Raw genomic sequence first — 22,878 nt, forward strand, 5'->3', positions numbered from 1 at the left:
TCAGCTCTTGGTTTTATTGAAATTTTCTATTTCTATTTCAGTCCCTATTTCATTTATTTCTGCTTGAATCTTTATTATTTCCACTTTCTACTAGATTTGGGCACTATTTGTTCTTCATTTTCTACTTTCTTTAAGTGTAAAGTTAGGTTGTTTATTTGAGATTTTTCTTGTTTCTAGAGAAGGCCTGTATTGCTATAAACTTCCCTTTTAGAACTGCTTTTGCAAGGATTTTTGATCATTGAGTTTTCATTTTCATTTGTCTCCACATATTTTTTGGTTTTCTCTTTGATTTCTTTGTTGATCCAGTTATTGTGTAGTAGCATGTTGCATAGTCTTCACATCTTTTTTCCCCCAGTTTTTTTCTTGTAGTTTATGTCTCATTTTATACTGTTATCATCAGAAAAGGTGCTCAACATGATTTTAATCTTCTTAAGTTTATAGGGCCACTGCTTTTGTGGCTTAATATGTGATCTACTCTGGAAAATGTTTCTTGTACACTTGAAAAGAATGTGCATTCTGTTGTTTTTGAATGAAATGTTCTGCATATCTCTGCTATGTCCATCTGGTCTGGTGTTCCATTTATAACCACTGTTTCCTTGTTGACTTTCTGCCTGGAGGATCTATCTGTAGATATAAGTGGGGTGTTGAAGTCTTCTATTATTATTTATTACTGTCAATTTTTCCCTATAAGTCTTTAAATGTTGCATTATGTATTTAGGTTCTTCTATGTTGGGTGCATAGATATTTACAATTGTTATAAACTCTTGTATTGATGCCTTCATCACTATGGAGTGTCCTTCTTTGTGTCTTGCTATAGTCTTTGTTTTAAAGTTTATTTTGTCTGATAAGAATATTGCTAACCTGCCTTGTTCCTTTTTTTTAACTTCCATTTGAATGGAATATGTTTTTCCAGCTCCTCATTTTCAACCTTGATGGTTCTTTAGGTCCAAAATGAGTCTCTTATAGGCAACACATCGATGGGTGTTTTAAAAAATTCATTTAGTCACCTTGTATCTTTGATGGAACAGCTAGCTCATTTACATTTAAGGTAAGTATTGATAGACATGTACTTATTGTCATTTTGTTCATTGTTTTCTGGTTGTTTGGTAGCTCTGCTCTGCTCTCTTCTTCTCTTTCTCTCTTCTTTTGTGGTTTATTGGCTTTTCTTATGTTAAGCTTGGCTTTCTTTCTCTTTATTGTTTCTGTATCTAACACGGGCTTTTGATTCATCATTACCATTAGATTTATGTGTAACACCTTATTTGTATAGCAGTCTATATTAAATTGATGGTCACCTAAGTTCAGAGTCTAAAAGAACTAAATTTTTATGGAGTTATTATTCTAACTGTATTCAATTTTAGGGCAGATATTTCTTCCGAGTTAATTTATCCCTTTATCATTATTATAGTTACCTCCATCACAACCACATAATTTTGTCTCATATTTTATATGTTTAATTTAGCTTTATGTCAATTAGCCTACTGTAGTTTTTTTTTTCCTTTTTAATTTCAATCTTTGAGTGTCTTCATGCATTAGTTATTTCTATTGTAAAAAGAATGTAGTTGAATTGTGTTACATCATTAGTAAATCTTTGTATTCTGGCTCTAACCCCCAGTTTTCTCTTTCCCAAGGAGCTTTGAAGCACAGAGGTCTGTGCTGTAAGAGTCACAAATGTGCTGAGAGCAGCTGCACTTTTAGCATGAAGCTTACTACTTTTTCTTCATCAGATTAACTTTATATTTATTTGAGGCAGTTATTAAAAATTGTTTATAAGAATTTTACTGAGAATTTTGACTGCTTTCAAGAAAAGATTAATTTTCTAATTTATCATTCTGTGATATATGAGAATTGCTAAATACTTTGATAAAAGTACAACACTGTCCATATGAAAATATTAGCTATTGACACAACAATATACTTATACAAAATAGAATGTGTAAGAATTCAAAAAATACTTCTAGTGATGTAAATAGATACAAAATTGTGCACACACAAGGTAACATAAGGTCTTATGAAGTATTTGAGAATGGGCAATACTTTTGTGCTCTGGGGAATGGTGATCAGTATTCACAGAGTGAAGAGAGCATGGTTATATGTACACTTATATATCACACTCCATGATTAAACTAGACATAATCAGCAGCATATGGTAAATTCAAGCATTGTTTGGATCCAAAACATACAACAGTGCAGATATAAAATTTTTTGTCTAGTGAAGGCAGTCCAGCATAATCCAGCAATTGTAGTTACCGTACTTTAACTGATAGATATGTCTCATTATGGAGGAACTCTTAGAAATAAGGGTATCCAAGTAATCATAGGTATGAATTTTTGACAATAATTTTAGGAAAGGACAAAGAGTGCTCTGGCTAGGTGCAACAATTCTAAACATTTCATTACATGTATCTAATCATTTATTTTCTCTGTTCACTTCGATGATTTGAAGAAATTCCCAAAGTAAAAATTATTAATGCATTCTCAGAATTTTACCTCACTAAAATTGTGGAGTGGGAACATCTAATCACATGCCCCTTTGTATCTGAGAAGTGTGTGAGGGTGTTCGAGACTCTGAGAGAACTGTCTCATATTTACAAAAGCACAGTTCAGAAATGATCATCTGTTATTACTTTTGAGCAACACAAATGGAAAAATCGCTGGCAAACAACAGGAGAGAAAAATAATGATGTTCTGTAATCCTTGTACATTATAGCTGTACATTATGTAAATAGTAAGGCAGCTGATAGTGCAGTAAAAGAAAACAAAGCAGCTCACCAGTGCCAGGATTGTGTGGGTGGCCTTGGTTTCAGGAGAGAGTCTTGGGCAGAGGCTGGTCTTGTGGAGATGCTGGACTACCTTGTGATGTGTGAAGAGGAACTTTACCGCTACACATTTGAGTAGATCATAAGGAACATACACAGGAAATCTCATAAAACCTTGCCCCCTAGCAAAGCAGTCTGTGGAAGGAGATCAGACTTTTTTCCACTACAGTATGTCAGAGAAAACACTTGTCCAATTCCAGTAGTGTTGTACGGGGCCACAGCATTTATGATGACATGGATGTAGATTAACATGTTGGTGATCCAGAAAGAAGAGAAGACAGGAAAAATGTATGAGGAGATTTTGGGTTGAGCCCCACCCACCTAGAGTTGCTGGAAATGATAATTATGGCTTGTAAAATACTCAGGGAAGATGTGGTGCAGAGGGAAAGACCCCAGGTGACTCTGTATAGGTACAGCACTGCCTTGCAACCAATGTCATCCAGAAATTTCTTACTCCAAAGGCATTCATTATTTCTGGGATTGCACTGAAAAGAATTGTCATGACATTAGATAAAGTTAAATGGGTAAATATCAAGTTTATAGGTTTCTTTGTATGGGGCTGGGCAAGAAAGTGTTGATGAATAACACCAGTAGCAATGTATTTCCAATAAAACCAATTCCAGTTTGAGACAGAAAGAACATTCCTAAAATAGTCTCATTTGAAATCATTATAATAATTGGCTCTTATACTATGGATCGTCTCCTCCACAACTCAAGAGGGCACTGAAATGATTTTTAAGCCTAATGGAAATAATAGAACTCTAAGAAGATTCCATGATGTATGATCACCCTGAGCAGAAGATTGTGTGAATGCTCTGTAACAATATTGAGGAAATTAATAATCAGTTTTGGAGGTAAATGTCAGGAATTGTTAAAGTCACTTCACAGAAACATTAGGGTTAAGACAAACATGCTTATTTATAAAAAAAAAATTCTCAAAAAAAAAACTTCTCAAAAATAACTTGAATTTCCCAAGGGAAAATATTTATGCATTAAAAACAATATTTATATGATTTTATGTTCTATGTATATATTCTGAACTTCATTTCTATATTTTGAATGTGTTTCAATCTATTGTCATGAACAACAGAAAATTTTAATGTATTATGTTGCTACTATAGTTGGCATTCGTCATTTTTTATTATTATTTTTTATTTTTTATTATTTTTCTTTATTTTTGAGAGGCAGAGAGAGACAGAGCGCGAGTGGGGGAGGGGCAGAAAGAGAGGGAGCTGCAAAATCTGAAGCAGGCTCCAGGCTCTGAGCTGTCAGCACAGAGCCAGATGTGGGCCCAAACTCACTAACCGTGAGATCATGACCTGAGCTGAAGTCGGTCGCTCAACTGACTGAGCCACCCAGGCACCCCAACATTCATCATTTTTGTCATTCATCAGAAGAAGACTCCATCCCCAGAGTCACATCCTACCATCAGGCTCTGTAAATGCCTTTTTCTGACCCTACTGCTCATGTTTCCGCAACTCCAATATCCTACCAATGTACACAGTAAATATATTTCAGTACATGGGTCAATTCATTGCATCCTGAAAATTCACTTCATTTCTTCATTCTACCCTGAAGCCACTGCTTCAGTTGAGACTCTCTCAGGTAGTGGAATCTTTGTCTCCCCTCCGCTCCTTTTTACCAGGCTTGTATGTGACAACATTCTCTTTGATCACTAGCATTTGCAGATAATTTTCCATCCCTCCAGCTTTGAAATATTTGCTATCAGTCTATATCCATCACAGTGCCTGTAGAAATAATCTGCTGACTCAAGTCACCCACCTCCATGGCTCCTGACTTAGTATGATACTTCCCAACTCAACCTATGTTATGTCTTAGTGATTGTAGATCCACACCAATGGGTTAGCATGATAGCCTCAGTCTCTGACATTTGTGATCTCCTCTCTTCCAACACTCTTGGCTCACCTGCGACCCCCTCCTCTCTCTTTTGCTTACACACTAGCTGTTGTCATTACCAATATAGTAAACTTATTATGTCATTTTCAAGCCTCACATTGTCCTATTAGCAGCTATTTCCACTTAGTCTATCTAATCTTTGACTTTAATATTACTTTGTTATCATCAGGGTCTGAAAATCTCGACTCTCCATAACTTTGTCACAACTTCTCCTTACCTAAACTTCCACAAGCCAGCATTATAATCACTTCCTGCAAAAATATGTGATTCCATCCTTTTTTTCCCCACTTCACACTCCTCATCACATGAAAGACAACTTGCATTAAATCTAACATTTTTCCTCGTCCATGGCATCCTGGTCAGATAAACACGGATGGATAAAAACATAAAACAGTGTACGTGAAGTTATACCAAATTCCTCAATACTAAGTCCGGTGGGCTTCTTTCTCTTCCCAGAACACATAGAAATTTTTAATGGCATTTCTACTGTATTCACTTTCTCACTTCCCTTGATCACTATTTAATAACATTTTCTCTATTCTCAAAACACCAACATATGCTCTGCCAGTGTTGTTTTGATGCCATGTTGCATATTTTTATCGATACATATTTGATGTGTAGTAGTATGACAGTGTTGGGGGTACTACATAAAATTGTATATTTGTATATATCACAAAATGATCACCACAATAATTCTGGTTAACATCCATCACCACACATAGTTATAAATTTTCTTCCTTGTTATGACAACATTTAAGATCTACTCTTTTAGCAGCTTTCAAATATACACACTATACTAACTATACTAACTATAGCCATAACTATTACTATAACTATAGCCATACTAACTATAGCCATTACTAACTATAGCCATAACACTGCAAATTATAGCTCCATAATTTATTTCTTTTATAACAGGAACTTTGTACCTTTTTACCATGTCAGCTATTTCTCCAATCTCCTGAACCTCACCTCAGGCAAACACCAATCTGTTCTTTTTATCTATGAATTCATTGGGATAAGTTTTAAATTTTTTGATTGCACATATAGACGAGATCATACAGGGCTTGTTTTTCACGCTCTGACTTATTTTATGTGGCATCATGTCCTCAAGGTTCATCCAGGTTTTCACAGATGCAAGAATTCTATTTTTAATGGCTGAATAATATTCCATTGTATTCAATGAATTCCATTGATCATATCTATCTATCTATCTATCTATCACCTATCTTTTATCTATCATCTATCTATATCTATATAACTTTATTTTATTTATTCATTTAACCATTAGTGAACTTCATATTTCATTTAGAAAAGAAATCAGTGAAAAGACTCCTTCAAAATAATCCCACCACTACATCATACCTTTTTTATATCCTTGCTGAGAAAAGCACCCTTCTCCTCTGGTACTGTGAATGAATTGTCTATGTTTCTAATTACAGCTAATCCATCCACTTGTGCAATAAATCTGGAACTCTCCTTCTTGCTAAGACCCTCTCTTCTGTTATTCCTTTCCCTCATGCATTATTAAAAAATGTTTCCCTCCACATGCAAATGTACTGCCTTTCTTGCACATTTCTTAAGTCATTGCTCTCTTCCTGTTGAGGGATATGCCTCTAAATAATCATCTTTACTCCCTGTCTCCAGTTTCTCACATCTCAGTTGCTCTTGATCCCGGGAAGTGCTGGACTAGAAAAATGTCTGTAAGTTCTTCCCTTCCTTGTAATGGGATGTGTGGTTCCAATCAAGAGATCGCCTTTTCCTTTGGACCTTGAATATAGGTTGGCCTTTGACACACTTTGGCAAGTCAGTGTGGGGTAAATGTGACACAACCACGCTCTTGATAAATGCCTGCAGGCAAGCCTTGCTCTTTGCCCATCATACCACCTTGTGAAACAGCCTAGCCTATTAGAGGATGAGCAAGACATATGGAAGATATTTTCAGCTAATTTCCAGAATTTTATGTGAGACCATTGCATTCTAAGGAAAATTAGAACCCATATGGGACACCAGTCATTCTCTAGTCAAGATATGCCCGCACTCTCATGAGAGAGTTCAGCAAAGAAGTGAAAGGGGTGAGACACAAAAGTCACACATGGTCTGATTCCGTTTATATGAAATATCCAAACATGCATAAATCTGTAGACAGAAAGCAGACATTGGTTTCCAGGGAATGGAGGGAGGGAGGAGAGAGGAGTGACTGGGGATTCTGTGGTTTTCTTTGGGAGTGATGAAATGTTTCGAAGCTTAATGTGAGCTGTGGTTGCACAACATTGCAAATGTAGGTTCCACTGAATGGCACAAAATAAGATGGCTAATGTTATGTTTTGCTAATTTCATCTCAATAATGTATATAAATATACATATAAATAATGTAAGCTATATGCACCAAGGTATAAAGAGAATAATATATCATAAACAGTTTAAATTTCTCAGATATTCTAAGATGCCTTATATTTAAGAAATCTATTAACATAATTGTCCATACTAATGCCTGAAACATGAAAGGCACATGATATTTTAGCAGGTAATAAAGGTACACTCATATATATTTAACATGCATTTATGACAAAATAAAACCCTATTGTATATTGTAAATACAAAGAAGATTTTAAATTTATGCAAGAAAGATAGCTAATATAAACATAGAACAAACAATAAATTATGGTACCCAACTAATTCTCTTTCAAGTGAGAAGTGTAAGTGCACTGCCTATTATGTCCCCGTTTTTTATTGCATTGGGGCTCTTAACATATGTGGAAAAGAATTAAAAGAAGGATAAGCATTCCAAAAACCAAAAATGTGATTGTTCTTATTCATTGATGGTAATATGGTCTACACTGAAAATAAGTTTAAAACTCTAGAGAAAAATATTACAGTAGGTAGCACAGCTACTTATTTTAACAGGTATTTCCATAGATAGTGTAATTTTAGAAACTATAGGATTTAGGATGACAATAACAGTGTGAGGTAACTTCAAATTTATGTGAGAATTTCTATAATAAACTGCAGAAGTTAATTGAAAACTGTTAAGACAGAAATAGTAGTAGCACATAGGATGTTTATAAATCAGAATACCCAATATCATGAAGTGCCACATGTCAACCATATTTAAAACTCATTGCAACTGCCCACAAAATCTAAATCACTTTCTTACATTGACTTGGAGAATTTGTATGTAAATTTTGTTTTTGAGATCAGAGACAAATGTAGAGGCAAGAAACATGAACAGGAAAACAAGGCAGTAAAAATTGCACATATTTTTGTGGTGAACATTGCATGTTGTATGGAAGTGCTCAGTACACCTGAAACTAATATTACACTGTGTGTTAACTAACTTGTGTTAAGATTTGTTTTTAATGTTTAGTTATTTTTGAGAGAGAGAGAGAGAAAGAGAGAGAGAGCGCGCTACCCAGGAGGGGCAGGGAGAGAGGGAGACACAGAATCTGAAGCAGGCTCCAGGCTCTGAGCTGTCAGCACAGAGTCATGATGTGGGGCTGGAACCCACAAACTGTGAGATCATGACCTGAGCCAAAGTCCAACGCTTATCTGAGCTACCCAGGTGCCACAACTAATTTGGGTTTAAATAAAAACTTCTAAAACATAAAAAATAAAAATAATAAAAATAAAATAAGAAGCAATGTTTAAATAAATTAATAGATCAGTGGAGGAGATGAAAGAAAATGAGAGAGAAAGGGAATAGAAATTAGGAGACAATGTTTAATCAAGGTGGAAAGGTAAAGAGAAATAATAAATGTGAAGGTACAAGTAGAATTAAAAAAGACAAAAGGATGAGAGTAGTGGCATGCCAGCAGGGAAATCAGCTAAAGAAAACAAGGGAAGGAGAGAAAAAAATACAATTGAAAACAGGCAAGAAAATAAAATTGTGCAAATAAAAAAGCACAGAGAAAGGATTGTAGAAAAAATGAAGCCTAATAATAAATAAAAAATATTAGGATATATATCAGAATAATTACAAATATGAAATGGGGAATTTTAGGAAAGCAAGAAAAAAGAATAATGTGTGAGAAGCTTTGGTTTCTGAGTAAGAATTTGATATGAGAATAATTTAGATAGTATTGTGGAGACCCGTTGAACTCCCCAAGTTAATGTGATTTTATTTTTTTTTTATTTTATTTTTAACTTCCAAGTGAATATTACTTTAGAGCAAACACATTTGAGATTCAATGGCTGCAGGAATAAGCCTCCTAGAGGCTTTCCTTTCTCACTAAATTCAGGAACGACTGAGAAAGAAACTTTTATAAATTCCCTTCTCTGATGGTGTTTTATGGTACTGAGAAAGAAAGAAAATACTACTTGCACCTGCATAAAAAGTGATTATACAAATTTCTTATCTTTTATTTGTTCTCTTCAAAACCCATTTATTCTTACCATAGAAGCCTTTTCTCTCCCCTCTTTCTTTTTTTGAGGTTGAGTATATAAACTCCTAATTTTAGCCATTTATGAGCTACTTCTTTTATGAACTCCCATAAGCATGTGAATAATTTTTTTTTTGCTTTTTCTCTTGTTCTTCTTTTATTGATTTAATTTGCAGGCCCTCATAACCAACATAAGAGGGTAGAGGAAGAGGTTTTTCTCCTCAGTATGATCGGTAAGAAATAGTAAAATTCAAAAAGGATATAAATTTATGTAATCTAAAAATCAGAAGGCACTCACAAGTGAGAGAAATATTATGACAAAGGAATGGAAAGTAGAGAAATGACACCAACACAATAGAGACAAGAATGAGAAAATAAAAGGAAAGGAGGTTTTTACCATATGAGGAAAGCAATGGAGAAATGAATTAAAAAAACTAATATTCAGTTAATGTAAGGAGTCGTGAGTTTTAAAGGAAAGAGGAGGCAAGAAGAGAAGAGGGCATGATATAAAGAGAGAGGAAGAAAGGGAGACACCAACAGCAGACACTAAAGATGGGAAAGGGTAGACTGAAGTAAGAAGAGAAAAAGAAAGAAGAATGAATAAACACAACATAACTTTATACTAACTTGTATAAATAAGAATGAGAGAAGAAAATTTTTACTGGAAACGCATCTTAAATAAATGCAGCTGTTTATGTTTCAAGTTAGTTTATGAATCTGAATTTTACATAAAAAAATATGTGAGGTCTGGCCTGAAGTAAAATCCTTGATTTTCATGCATCTTCATATTTTTCCCATACAAAATGGGTTATACAATTATTTTTAGTGACTTAATAAGTTTTCCAAAAGAGATTCAGAAGAATTGTGATTGAGAGGGACAATATACAGGACAGATTCAGAGTAAAAAAACTTAGTTTGAATATTCAAAAATTTTGGATCTTAGAATATTAGCATATATGTCAGAATAGACAGAATAGGTATGAGTGGTCATTCATACTCTGATGGAGATGGTAGTAATGCATGAAATGGTTTCATGGAAAAAGGAAAAAACATTATAGAAAACTATGTTAAGAACGTAAATAATTATAGAAAGGAATATAATATAAGCACTTAAGATAACAGAAGGGAGTGAAAGAAGGAAGAAATGAAATGTCAGAAGTAGAAGAGAAGAGGAAAAGCAGGGAGCAAGTCAGGAGTACATTTAAAATAGAATTGCATTCCTTTAAGGGAGGTTCCGGAAGATGGTGGCGTAGGAGGACGCGGGGCTCACAGCGCGTCCTGCCGATCACTTAGATTCCACCTACACCTGCCTAAAGAACCCAGAAAACCGCCAGAGGATTAGCAGAAGGGAGTCTCCGGAGTCAAGCGCAGACTAGAGGCCCACGGAAGAGGGTAGGAAGGGCGGCGAGGCGGTGCGCGCTCCACGGACTGGCGGGAGGGAGCAGGGGCGGAGGGGCGGCTCGCCGGCCAAGCAGAGCCCCCGAGTCTGGCTGGCAAAAGCGGAGGGGCCGGACAGACTCTGTTCCGACAGCAAGCGTGACTTAGCGTCTGGGAGGTCATAAGTTAACAGCTCTGCTCGGAAAGCGGGAAGGCTGGAGGACAAAGGGAGGGAGAGCTGCTGAGCCCCCGGACGGCAGAGCTCAGCTTGGCGGGGAACAAAGGCGCCAGCGCCATCTCCCCCGCCCATCCCCCAGCCAAAATCCCAAAGGGAACCAGTTCCTGCCAGAGAACTTGCTCGCTCCGCGCAAACACCCAACTCTGTGCTTCTGCGGAGCCAAACCTCCGGCAGCGGATCTGACTCCCTCCCGCTGCCACAGGGCTCCTCCTGAAGTGGATCACCTAAGGAGAAGCGAGCTAAGCCTGCCCCTCCAGCCCCCGTGCACCTTGCCTACCCACCCCAGCTAATACGCCAGATCCCCAGCAACACAAGCCTGGCAGTGTGCAAGTAGCCCAGACGGGACACGCTACCCCACAGTGAATCCCGCCCCTAGGAGAGGGGAAGAGAAGGCACACACCAGTCTGACTGTGGCCCCAGCAGTGGGCTGGGGGCAGACATCGGGTCGGACTGCGGCCCCGCCCACTAACTCCAGTTATACACCACAGCACAGGGGAAGTGCACTGCAGGTCCTCACCACGCCAGGGACTCTCCAAAATGACCAAACGGAAGAATTCCCCTCAGAAGAATCTCCAGGAAATAACAACAGCTAATGAACTGATCAAAAAGGATTTAAATAATATAACAGAAAGTGAATTTAGAATAATAGTCATAAAATTAATCGCTGGGCTTGAAAACAGTATACAGGACAGCAGAGAATCTCTTGCCACAAAGATCAAGGGACTAAGGAACAGTCATGAGGAGTTGAAAAACACTTTAAACGAATTGCAAAACAAAATGGAATCCACGATGGCTCAGCTTGAAGAGGCAGAGGAGAGAATAGGTGAACTAGAAGATAAAGTTATGGAGAAAGAGGAAGCTGAAAGAAAGAGAGATAAAAAAAATCCAGGAGTATGAGGGGAAAATTAGAGAACTAAGTGATACACTAAAAAAAAATAATATACGCATAATTGGTATCCCAGAGGAGGAAGAGAGAGGGAAGGGTGCTGAAGGGGTACTTGAACAAATTATAGCTGAGAACTTCCCTGAACTGGGGAAGGAAAAAGGCATTGAAATCCAAGAGGCACAGAGAACTCCCTTCAGACGTAACTTGAATCGATCTTCTGCACGACATATCATAGTGAAACTGGCAAAATACAAGGATAAAGAGAAAATTCTGAAAGCAGCAAGGGATAAACGTGCCCTCATATATAAAGGGAGACCTATAAGACTCGTGACTGATCTCTCCTTTGAAACTTGGCAGGCCAGAAAGGCTTGGCACGATATCTACAGTGTGCTAAACAGAAAAAATATGCAGCCGAGAATCCTTTATCCAGCAAGTCTGTCATTTAGAATAGAAGGAGAGATAAAGGTCTTCCCAAACAAACAAAAACTGAAGGAATTTGTCACCACGAAACCAGCCCTACAAGAGATCCTAAGGGGGATCCTGTGACACAAAGTACCAGAGACATCACTACAAGCATAAAACATACAGACATCACAATGACTCTAAACCCATATCTTTCTATAATAACACTGAATGTAAATGGATTAAATGCGCCAACTAAAAGACATAGGGTATCAGAATGGATAAAAAAACAAGACCCATCTATTTGCTGTCTACAAGAGACTCATTTTAGATCTGAGGACACCTTTAGATTGAGAGTGAGGGGATGGAGAACTATTTATCATGCTCCTGGAAGCCAAAAGAAAGCTGGAGTAGCCATACTTATATCAGACAAACTAGACTTTAAATTAAAGGCTGTAACAAGAGATGAAGAAGGGCATTATATAATAATCACAGGGTCTATCCACCAGGAAGAGCTAACTATTATAAATGTCTATGCACCAAATACCCGAGCCCCCAGATATATAAAACAATTACTCATAAACATAAGCAACCTTATTGATAAGAATGTGGTCATTGCAGGGGACTTTAACACCCCACTTACAGAAATGGATAGATCATCTAGACACACGGTCAATAAAGAAACAAGGGCCCTGAATGATACATTGGATCAGGTGGACTTGACACATATATTTAGAACTCTGCATCCCAAAGCAACAGAATATGCTTTCTTCTCGAGTGCACATGGAACATTCTCCAAGATAGATCATATACTGGGTCACAAAACAGCCCTTCATAAGTTTACAAGAATTGAAATTATACCATGCATACTTTCAGACCACAATGCTATGAAGCTTGAAATCAACCACAGGAAAAAGTCTGGAAAACCTCCAAAAGCATGGAGGTTAAAGAACACCCTACTAACGAATGAGTGGGTCAACCAGGCAATTAGAGAAGAAATTAAAACATATATGGAAACAAACGAAAATGAAAATACAACAATCCAAACACTTTGGGACGCAGCGAAGGCAGTCCTGAGAGGAAAATACATCGCAATCCAGGCCTATCTCAAGAAACAAGAAAAATCCCAAATACAAAATCTAACAGCACACCTAAAGGAAATAGAAGCAGAACAGCAAAGGCAGCCTAAACCCAGCAGAAGAAGAGAAATAATAAAGATCAGAGCAGAAATAAACAATATAGAATCTAAAAAAACTGTAGAGCAGATCAACGAAACCAAGAGTTGGTTTTTTGAAAAAATAAACAAAATTGACAAACCTCTAGCCAGGCTTCTCAAAAAGAAAAGAGAGATGACCCAAATAGATAAAATCATGAATGAAAATGGAATTATTACAACCAATCCCTCAGAGATACAATTAGCAGGGAATACTATGAAAAATTATATGCCAACAAATTGAACAACCTAAAAGAAATGGACAAATTCCTAAACACCCACACTCTTCCAAAACTCAATCAGGAGGAAATAGAAAGCTTGAACAGACCCATAACCAGTGAAGAAATTGAATCGGTTATCAAAGATCTCCCAACAAAGAAGAGTCCAGGACCAGATGGCTTCCCAGGGGAGTTCTACCAGACGTTTAAAGGAGAGATAATACCTATCCTTCTCAAGCTATTCCAAGAAATAGAAAGGGAAGGAAAACTTCCAGACTCATTCTATGAAGCCAGTATTACTTTGATTCCTAAACCAGACAGAGACCCAGTAAAAAAAGGGAACTACAGGCCAATATCCCTGATGAATATGGATGCAAAAATTCTCAATAAGATATTAGCAAATCGAATTCAACGGCATATAAAAAGAATTATTCACCATGATCAAGTGGGATTCATTCCTGGGATGCAGGGCTGGTTCAACATTCGCAAATCAATCAACGTGACACATCACATTAATAAAAAAAAAGAGAAGAACCATATGATCCTGTCAATCGATGCAGAAAAGGCCTTCGACAAAATCCAGCACCCTTTCTTAATAAAAACCCTTGAGAAAGTCGGGATAGAAGGAACATACTTAAAGATCATAAAAGCCATTTATGAAAAGCCCACAGCTAACATCATCCTCAATGGGGAAAAACTGAGAGCTTTTTCCCTGAGATCAGGAACACGACAGGGATGCACACTCTCACCGCTGTTGTTTAACATAGTGCTGGAAGTTCTAGCATCAGCAATCAGACAACAAAAGGAAATCAAAGACATCAAAATTGGAAAAGATGAAGTCAAGCTTTCGCTTTTTGCAGATGACATGATATTATACATGGAAAATCCGATAGACTCCACCAAAAGTCTGCTAGAACTGATACATGAATTCAGCAAAGTTGCAGGATACAAAATCAATGTGCAGAAATCAGTTGCATTCTTATACACTAACAATGAAGCAACAGAAAGACAAATGAAGAAACTGATCCCATTCACAATTGCACCAAGAAGCATAAAATACCTAGGAATAAATCTAACCAAACATGTAAAAGATCTGTATGCTGAAAACTATAGAAAGCTTATGCAGGTAATTGAAGAAGATATAAAGAAATGGAAAGACATTCCCTGCTCATGGATTGGAAGAATAAATATTGTCAAAATGTCAATACTACCCAAAGCTATCTACACATTCAATGCAATCCCAATCAAAATTGCACCAGCATTCTTCTCGAAACTAGAACAAGCAATCCTAAAATTCATATGGAACCACAAAAGGCCCCGAATAGCCAAAGTAATTTTGAAGAAGAAGACCAAAGCAGGAGGCATCACAATCTCAGACTTTAGCCTCTACTACAAAGCTGTCATCATCAAGACAGCATGGTATTGGCATAAAAACAGACACATAGACCAATGGAATAGAATAGAAACCCCAGAACTAGACCCACAAACGTATGGCCAACTCATCTTTGACAAAGCAGGAAAGAACATCCAATGGAAAAAAGACAGTCTCTTTAACAAATGGTGCTGGGAGAACTGGACAGCAACATGCAGAAGGTTGAAACTAGACCACTTTCTCACACCATTCACAAAAATAAACTCAAAATAGATAAAGGACCTGAATGTGAGACAGGAAACCATCAAAACCTTAGAGGAGAAAGCAGGAAAAGACCTCTCTGACCTCAGCCGTAGCAATCTCTTACTCGGCACATCCCCAAAGGCAAGGGAATTAAAAGCAAAAGTGAATTACTGGGACCTTATGAAGATAAAAAGCTTCTGCACAGCAAAGGAAACAACCAACAAAACTAAAAGGCAACCAACGGAATGGGAAAAGATATTTGCAAATGACACATCGGACAAAGGGCTAGTATCCAAAATCTATAAAGAGCTCATCAAACTCCACACCCGAAAAACAAATAACCCAGTGAAGAAATGGGCAGAAAACATGAATAGACACTTCTCTAAAGAAGACATCCGGATGGCCAACAGGCACATGAAAAGATGTTCAACGTCGCTCCTTATCAGGGAAATACAAATCAAAACCACACTGAGATACCACCTCACGCCAGTCAGAGTGGCCAAAATGAAGAAATCAGGAGACTATAGATGCTGGAGAGGATGTGGAGAAACAGGAACCCTCTTGCACTGTTGGTGGGAATGCAAATTGGTGCAGCCGCTCTGGAAAGCAGTGTGGAGGTTCCTCAGAAAATTAAAAATAGACCTACCTTATGACCCAGCAATAGCACTGCTAGGAATTTGTCCAAGGGATACAGGAGTACTGATGCATAGGGGCACCTGTACCCCAATGTTTATAGCGGCACTCTCAACAATAGCCAAATTATGGAAAGAGCCTAAATGTCCATCAACTGATGAATGGATAAAGAAATTGTGGTTTATATACACAATGGAATACTACGTGACAATGAGAAAAAATGAAATATGGCCTTTTGTAGCAACATGGATGGAACTGGAGAGTGTGATGCTAAGTGAAATAAGCCATACAGAGAAAGACAGATACCATATGGTTTCACTCTTATGTGGATCCTGAGAAACATAACAGAAACCCATGGGGGAGGGGAAGGAAAAAAAAAAAAAAAAAGAGGTTAGAGTGGGAGAGAGCCAAAGCATAAGAGACTGTTAAAAACTGAGAACAAACTGAGGGTTGATGGGGGGTGGGAGGGAGGGCAGGGTGGGTGATGGGTATTGAGGAGGGCACCTTTTGGGATGAGCACTGGGTGTTGTATGGAAACCAATTTGACAGTAAATTTCATATATTAAAAAAATAAAAAAAAATAAAAATAAAAATAAAAATAAAAAATAAATAAAAAATAAAAAAAAATTAAAAAAAAAAATAGAATTGCAAAATGGGGCGCCTGGGTGGCTCAGTCGGTTGGGCGTCCGACTTCGGCTCAGGTCATGATCTTGCAGTCTGTGAGTTCGAGCCCCTCATCGGGCTCTGTGCTCAGAGCCTAGAGCCTGTTTCAGTTTCTGTGTTTCCCTCTCTCTCTGACCCTCCCCCATTCATGCTCTGTCTCTCTCTGTCTCAAAAATAAATAAGCATAAAAAAAAATTTTAAAAAAAATAGAATTGCAAAAACAATAAATAAATTAATGATTGAGGGGTGCCTGGGTGGCTCAGTCAGTTAAATGTCTGACTCAACTTCGGCTCAGGTGATGATCTCATGGTTTGTGAGTTCCAGCCCCCCATCAGGCTCTGCACTGACAGCATGGAGCCTGCCTGGGATTCTCTCTCTCCCTCTCTCTCTGTCCCTGTCCCCCACTCTCTCCCTCTCTCTCTCAAAATAAATAAATAAACTTGAAAAAATTAATCAAGGGGTGATAAATGAGAACTTTTGAGAACAACCACGAAAGATGGAAGATAGTAAAGGTATAAACAAAAAAAATATTGATTAATTAAAAAAATACAAATATTAACATAAAAGATAAGTTTGAAGACTGTAAGAGAAATAATAAGTAATTTTAATTACAACACTGAGAATTATAAAGGAAGAGCAATGACAGGAGAATTCAGCAAAATAAAAAGAGGAATAAGAAAGACTGATGAGAGAAATGGAATAGTAAAGAAATGATAAGAAAAAGAAAAGGATACAGGAGTGTGGGTGCAGAAACACAGAGAAAGGAGACTTACCTTTAAGCACAGGCAAAGTATTCAGCAGAAAATGTACTTGACATAAGAAAGGATTAGGGAACCAAAATTCCTGCAAAGAATGACCAGGTCTCTCCCTGCATGCAAGAGCTGCACACAGGGAGGGGACTTACTGAGTCTGAGCTCCTCAGCAGTTCAGGAGGCACCTCTGATGGGCTCCAGCTGGATGCAGGTGCCTGGATCCAGGGCTATGAGGGGCGGGTTGCTTCATCCCCAAGGACTGAAAAAACCCATTTGTGCACAGTGAACTTTCTGATTTGTCCAGAGGAATCACAAATTACTCTGTGAGTTGCAGAGAATTCTCTTGATAAATTTGGAAGTGTTTTTAATCATAGTCAGCACCTGAGGTCACAAACATCTCTTCTTCTAATTTTCAAAGAAGTTATTCTGAGGAGTTCTAGAAGACTAGAGGAGAAAGTAAACTCAGAGTGTTCATTGTTTTCACCCGCTAGAAAGCAGGGTGTTTTTGTTTGTTTGTTTAATCTAGTCAAAGTACAGCCATCCAGAGAGTAATTTCTTTCCTCAGACACTTTAGTATTGATCCATAATTTATGTTGGAGCATCCAAACCTCTATTGATTCAATTGAAAAGAAATATAAGTGCTAAGGTTCTGGGGCTACTAAACCAACTGAATTTTTAATTGAAAACCTAATACATATAAGTGCTTTAATTAATGTAACTATATAATTAAAGTAATTTATTGTTTTTTAAAAAATTTTCCTTGTGGAAATTTGTGCAATTTGTACAGTTGTCAAAATCTTGCATTTTGTAATAAAGCAATCAGCCTGAAAAATAAATGACCCTGAAATTCATGTTGTGTCTAGTTTAATGAGATAAAGGCTGAGCTCAGAATTTTTTGTACAAAACTATCAACACAGGAGCACCTGGGTAGCTCAGCAGGTTGAGTGACCCTCTCTTGATTTCAGATCAAGTCGTGATCCCAGGGTGGTGGGATGGAACCCTGTGATGGCTCTGCGCTGAGCATGCAGTGCTTAAGATTCTCTCTCTCTCCCCCTCTGCTCTTCTCCCACTCGCATGCTCTCTGTCTCTCTCTAAAAATAAAATTATATATATATATATCAACAGAATCAGTGAGTTCCTATTTTGGAAGTGAGTTTAACAGAATTTTATTCTAAGCTAATGTTGTGACTTCTGGGAAGGTAGAGCTTCTTTCCTGTTCCCATCCCTGGAGTGTACCCCCTTCTTTAGTAAGACAGGCACCTGACTCCAATATCAGACCTAAAAATGCCATCTCTTATCTCTATTAATCATTTGACAACTATTTACTCAGTGTTCAGGTTTCAATATTCAAGGTTTTTGTTTAAATTTAATGTTCATTTATTTTCAAGAGAGTGTGTGCGCACAAGTGAGGGAGGGGTAGAGAGAGTGGGGGACAGAGGATTCGAAGTGGGTTCTGCACTGACAGCAGCGATGTGGGACTTGAACATAGGAACTGTGAGATCATGTCCTGAGCCAAAGTCAGATGCTTAACCGACTGAGCCACACAGGCATCCCTTAATATCCAAGGTTTTAAAAGTCATTGATAATTCATGTGACTAAATATTATTTATAAGCCTGTACTTCCAGATGTAGGCCATACATCAGTAAACAAAGGAGACACAATTAATACTTCAAGTGTGATCCTATTTTTCATACAAGCAGCATAATAGCATGCTGGAATGTAAATGAAGGATAAAAGGTTTGCTGGTGGAGGTAAGACGCTAGAACGTTGAAAGTAGTGGTCAGGAAGGACACTGTCTTGGAGATGAGGTTTCCGCAAACTCTTAAGGAAGTCAGGAAAAGGGCATAAGGGAATCTGCGAGGGGAGCACTGCAGCCAGAGGGAGAGACACATCAGCTGGTGAGGGCACAGGGGGGATGTGAGGGCATGGGAAGGGTTCAGCAGGCCAGGTCATGTCTGGTTTAGTAAGCCATTAAAAGGCTTACTTTTGCCATTATCCTGAGAAAAATTGATGGACATACATAATTTTTGCCAATTGTGACCTGGGCTGGGATGGTGCTAGTCTTCTCTTTTCATGTTGTCATCCTTTAGATTATAAATTCTGTGGTCATTTTACAAGCTTCAGTCCCCTACGTAGTGCCCCCTAGATGGCACAGTCCCTTTAGCTCAATGGATTTTTCAAGAATCACTTAATGGACCTCTCCCCTCATTTGCTACCACTACTGAGCTTGCATTATTTGTTCCAGCAACAGATCTACTTGAGGATCCAAAGACAGATGTACCTAACTGCTTCATTCTTTTGTCTTTGTTCATGATCTTCTTTTGACCTGGAAGGCTTTTCCTTCTTCCAATTTGCCCAGATCATTCCAACTCATCATTCAAGCCTCACTTAGACCTCATTTCCTCCATGAAAGTCTTTCATGGTAACCCAGACTGGGCCATGGAGCTCTAGCTTGTACCCCAGCATCAGAACAACTCTTTGTGACATGGTAGTTTGTGACACTAACCAAGTGGGCAATTTTGAGCATTTGAGCATCTGACTAATGTTTGAGTAGCATAGACGTGGGTGACTCCCTGAGGAAAGGCTGGTGCTCCACTCTACAATTTCACTCCAAGTCCGGTTTGAAAGGGAAAATAATATCCCCTGCAAAGTTTTGGGAATTTGGGAGTGTGCCACAGCATGAAAGGAAGATACCATGCAACACAGAAGAAAGACTAGGTTGGTCTTGTTTCTTGTTTCCAGAATGTCTTGGGATGACAGCCAAATTGCCAATGTGCCTTCCAGGAAAGCACAATAGTAGCTGATAGAGGGACTTTCATTATGAAATGAGAGATGATGGCTGTGTCCTGTGTGGTCTGTGGCCAGAATCTGACACAACAATACACATCTTGGCAGGTGCAGGCATGGACAGGTAATAACACCTGGAGATCAGCCTGGCCAACATCAAGATATTACAAAGTCTCTGAAAATTTAGGCCTAGTCATGAGGGTTAGGAAAAGAAAAATCCTGAGTATGCTAAGATTACTTGGAATTTCCTTATGGAATATGAACTCAGAATGGAAATTAAATTCAGTAATGAAAAAATAGTAACTCAATCTTCTTCACACATCTGAGAAGGCAGCCTCAGATTTATAATGATTTTCTTTTCATATTTATGTCCCAGAGCCTATGGCAACACCAGGTACATCAAAATCACTCATCAAAGTATCTTAAATGCACTGTCCACATGCCTCCAGAAGACAACCTCTCCCTGAAACCAGTTAGTGTTCAGAATAGGAGAGGAGGATGGGGAGACTCTCTATCAGCATCATCACAGAGCGAGGGAAAGAAATGGAATTTCAGGGGAGGGAAGCAGGGAGATCTGCACACTTGAAGCCCAGGGAGGTGGAGCAATGGCAGTGAATAGGCTTTCTATGTGAGTGGGAGTGATCTTGGGCATCTTACATGATATTTTGTGGGGGGGAAAAGTTTGAGCAAGATCAGCGTTCCTGCAGGCAGAAGAAACTGTTACTTTCTATGGAATTAATAATCTGCAATCCTAAAAACACTTTAATCCAACCACAGTTAAATATAAAAATTGAAAGAATAAAATAAAATATTTTAAGGGAAATTTGAGATGGAATAAACTTTTACTGACATGACCTTTTTGAAAATTCAAAGTTCTGTCCTAGTTATATCTTAATGAAATAAGAGAAATTGAATTAAACAGTTTTTATATTCAGTAACTACAAGGGTATAATGGACAAAGGTCTCTCAGCCCAAGTTCTTCTTGAAGTAGAATAGTAAGCACCCCCATCTGTTGTAAATTAAGTATCATTCTGATTAAGTATGGGCCAAAGACCATCAAGATGTCTTTATAATTATTATCATTGTTATTATCATTTTATTATCATTATTATCATATCTCAGTATAGTTAACATACAGGTGTACAGTATAGTGTTTCAATACTTCATATATTAGGTGGATACTAATTCCAGGTATAAAATATAGTGTTTCAACACCTCTGGACATCACCAGTGCTCATCACAAGTGCACTCCTTAATGAGCTGAAACCAAGAGTCGGACTCTTAACCAACTGAGCCACCCAGGCACCCCTCTTCTGCCCATTTTTAATTGGATTATTTGTTTTGGGGGTGTTGAATTGTATCAGTTCTTTTTATATTTTGGATACTAATATTTTATCGTTTAAAGCCACTGTGTCAGTGTTGATTTTCTGTTGAAATTATCCGTCCATTGATGTAAGTGGGTGTTGTCACCCCCTACTGTTATTGTATTGCTATCAATTATTTCCTTTGTATTTGTTATTAACACTTCTATTGTAGGGGATAAGCTTAGGAATCCCCCGGGCTTACACCAATGGGTTAACAAGCATAAAGAAATACAAAGTCATAAAATGCTCACACCCGAGTTTGGGTAAGTCAGATTGGCACCCCAAGAATAGGGGGTGCAAAGACATCCCTAGAATAGGGAGGTGCAAAGGTTCCAGGATTAGCGAGGTGCAAAGGCACCCCAAAATAGAGAGGGGTGCAGAGCCCCCAAAATAGAGAGGCAAAGGCCTAAAATAGAAATGGTGCAAAGTACCATCTATCCAGTACATAGATATATGAAATAAACAAGATTAGATATTCAGGGTGGAAGCACCCCTAATTTAGTACTATAGCAGAAAATATGCTTTCATAGGAGAATAGGGCCAGGTTAGGTAAATTGGTGAATTGGACTATGGACTGCTGCACTGCAAGCAAAGCAGCCCAGAGCAGAGATGGTTAACAAAAGAAAAGGAGGCTTGTCAACCCTGAGTTTATTCTCCCTATCTGTCTCATCCCTTAGGCTAGCAAAGATAAACAGAGGTGCTGCCTCATGTCCTCTGTAAACAACCTTCCTCCCCATTGCCTGGTTCCCGGATTTTATTTTGCATAAACCCAAATCTCTAACCACCAATATGTTCAAGTTTTTATGTTTCTGGGTGCTCCTAGATATATATACCTAATATAGGTTATGCTTTAGTGTTGCATTGTCCCCTTAATGATTATATAGTGTCTTTAGTTGTCGCTTATTACAGTATTGTTTTAAAATAAAATTGGTCTGTTATAAGTATGGCTACCCTGGTTTTCTTTTGACTTACATTTCCATGATAAATGTTTCTCCATCCCCTCATTTTCAATCTTTAGGTGTCTTTAGGTGAAATGAGTCTCTTATAGGCAGCATAAAGGTGGGTGTTTTTAAAAAAATCTATTTCGTCACTCTATGTCTTTTGATAGGAGCATTTAGTCCATTTATATCAAAAGCAGTTATTGACATGTATATATTTATTGCCATTTTGTTACTTGTTTCTTCCTTCCCTTGCTCTCTTCTCTCATCATAAGTTTGCTTTCTTTAGTGATATACTTGGATTTCTTTCTCTTTATTCTTTGCATATCTATTACTGGTTTTTGATTTGAGGTTAACATTATGTTTTTGAATAACATCTTATGCCTATCTATCAAAAGTTGATGGTCTCTTAAGTTTGAAAACATTTTTACTTGCCCCCTCCCCATTTTAGGCATATGGTGTCATATGTTATATCTTTTTTATTTTGTGAGTCCCTTGACTGATGTTTATAAATATGCTGTACTTATTTTTACTGCTTTTATGCTTTCTACTTTTCTTACTCTTACTTATGGTCTTTTCTTTCCACTGAAAGAGTCCTCTTTAACATTTCTTTTTGGGCTGCTTTGGCCATCATGAACTCCTTTAACTTTTGTTTGTCTAGGTAACACTATTTCTT

The 22,878-nt window shown here is 37.8% G+C and overlaps 1 pseudogene; it reads right to left on the reverse strand.

The window, feature by feature from the left end:
• Positions 1 to 2,517: 2,517 nt before the first annotated feature.
• On the reverse strand, positions 2,518 to 5,090 carry LOC109279003 (vomeronasal type-1 receptor 4-like; annotated as a pseudogene).
• Positions 5,091 to 22,878: the final 17,788 nt, after the last annotated feature.

The sequence above is a fragment of the Panthera pardus genome, unplaced genomic scaffold (assembly GCF_024362965.1).
Source record: "Panthera pardus isolate Hobbes unplaced genomic scaffold, ASM2436296v1 HiC_scaffold_2, whole genome shotgun sequence".
NCBI lineage: Eukaryota > Metazoa > Chordata > Mammalia > Carnivora > Felidae > Panthera > Panthera pardus.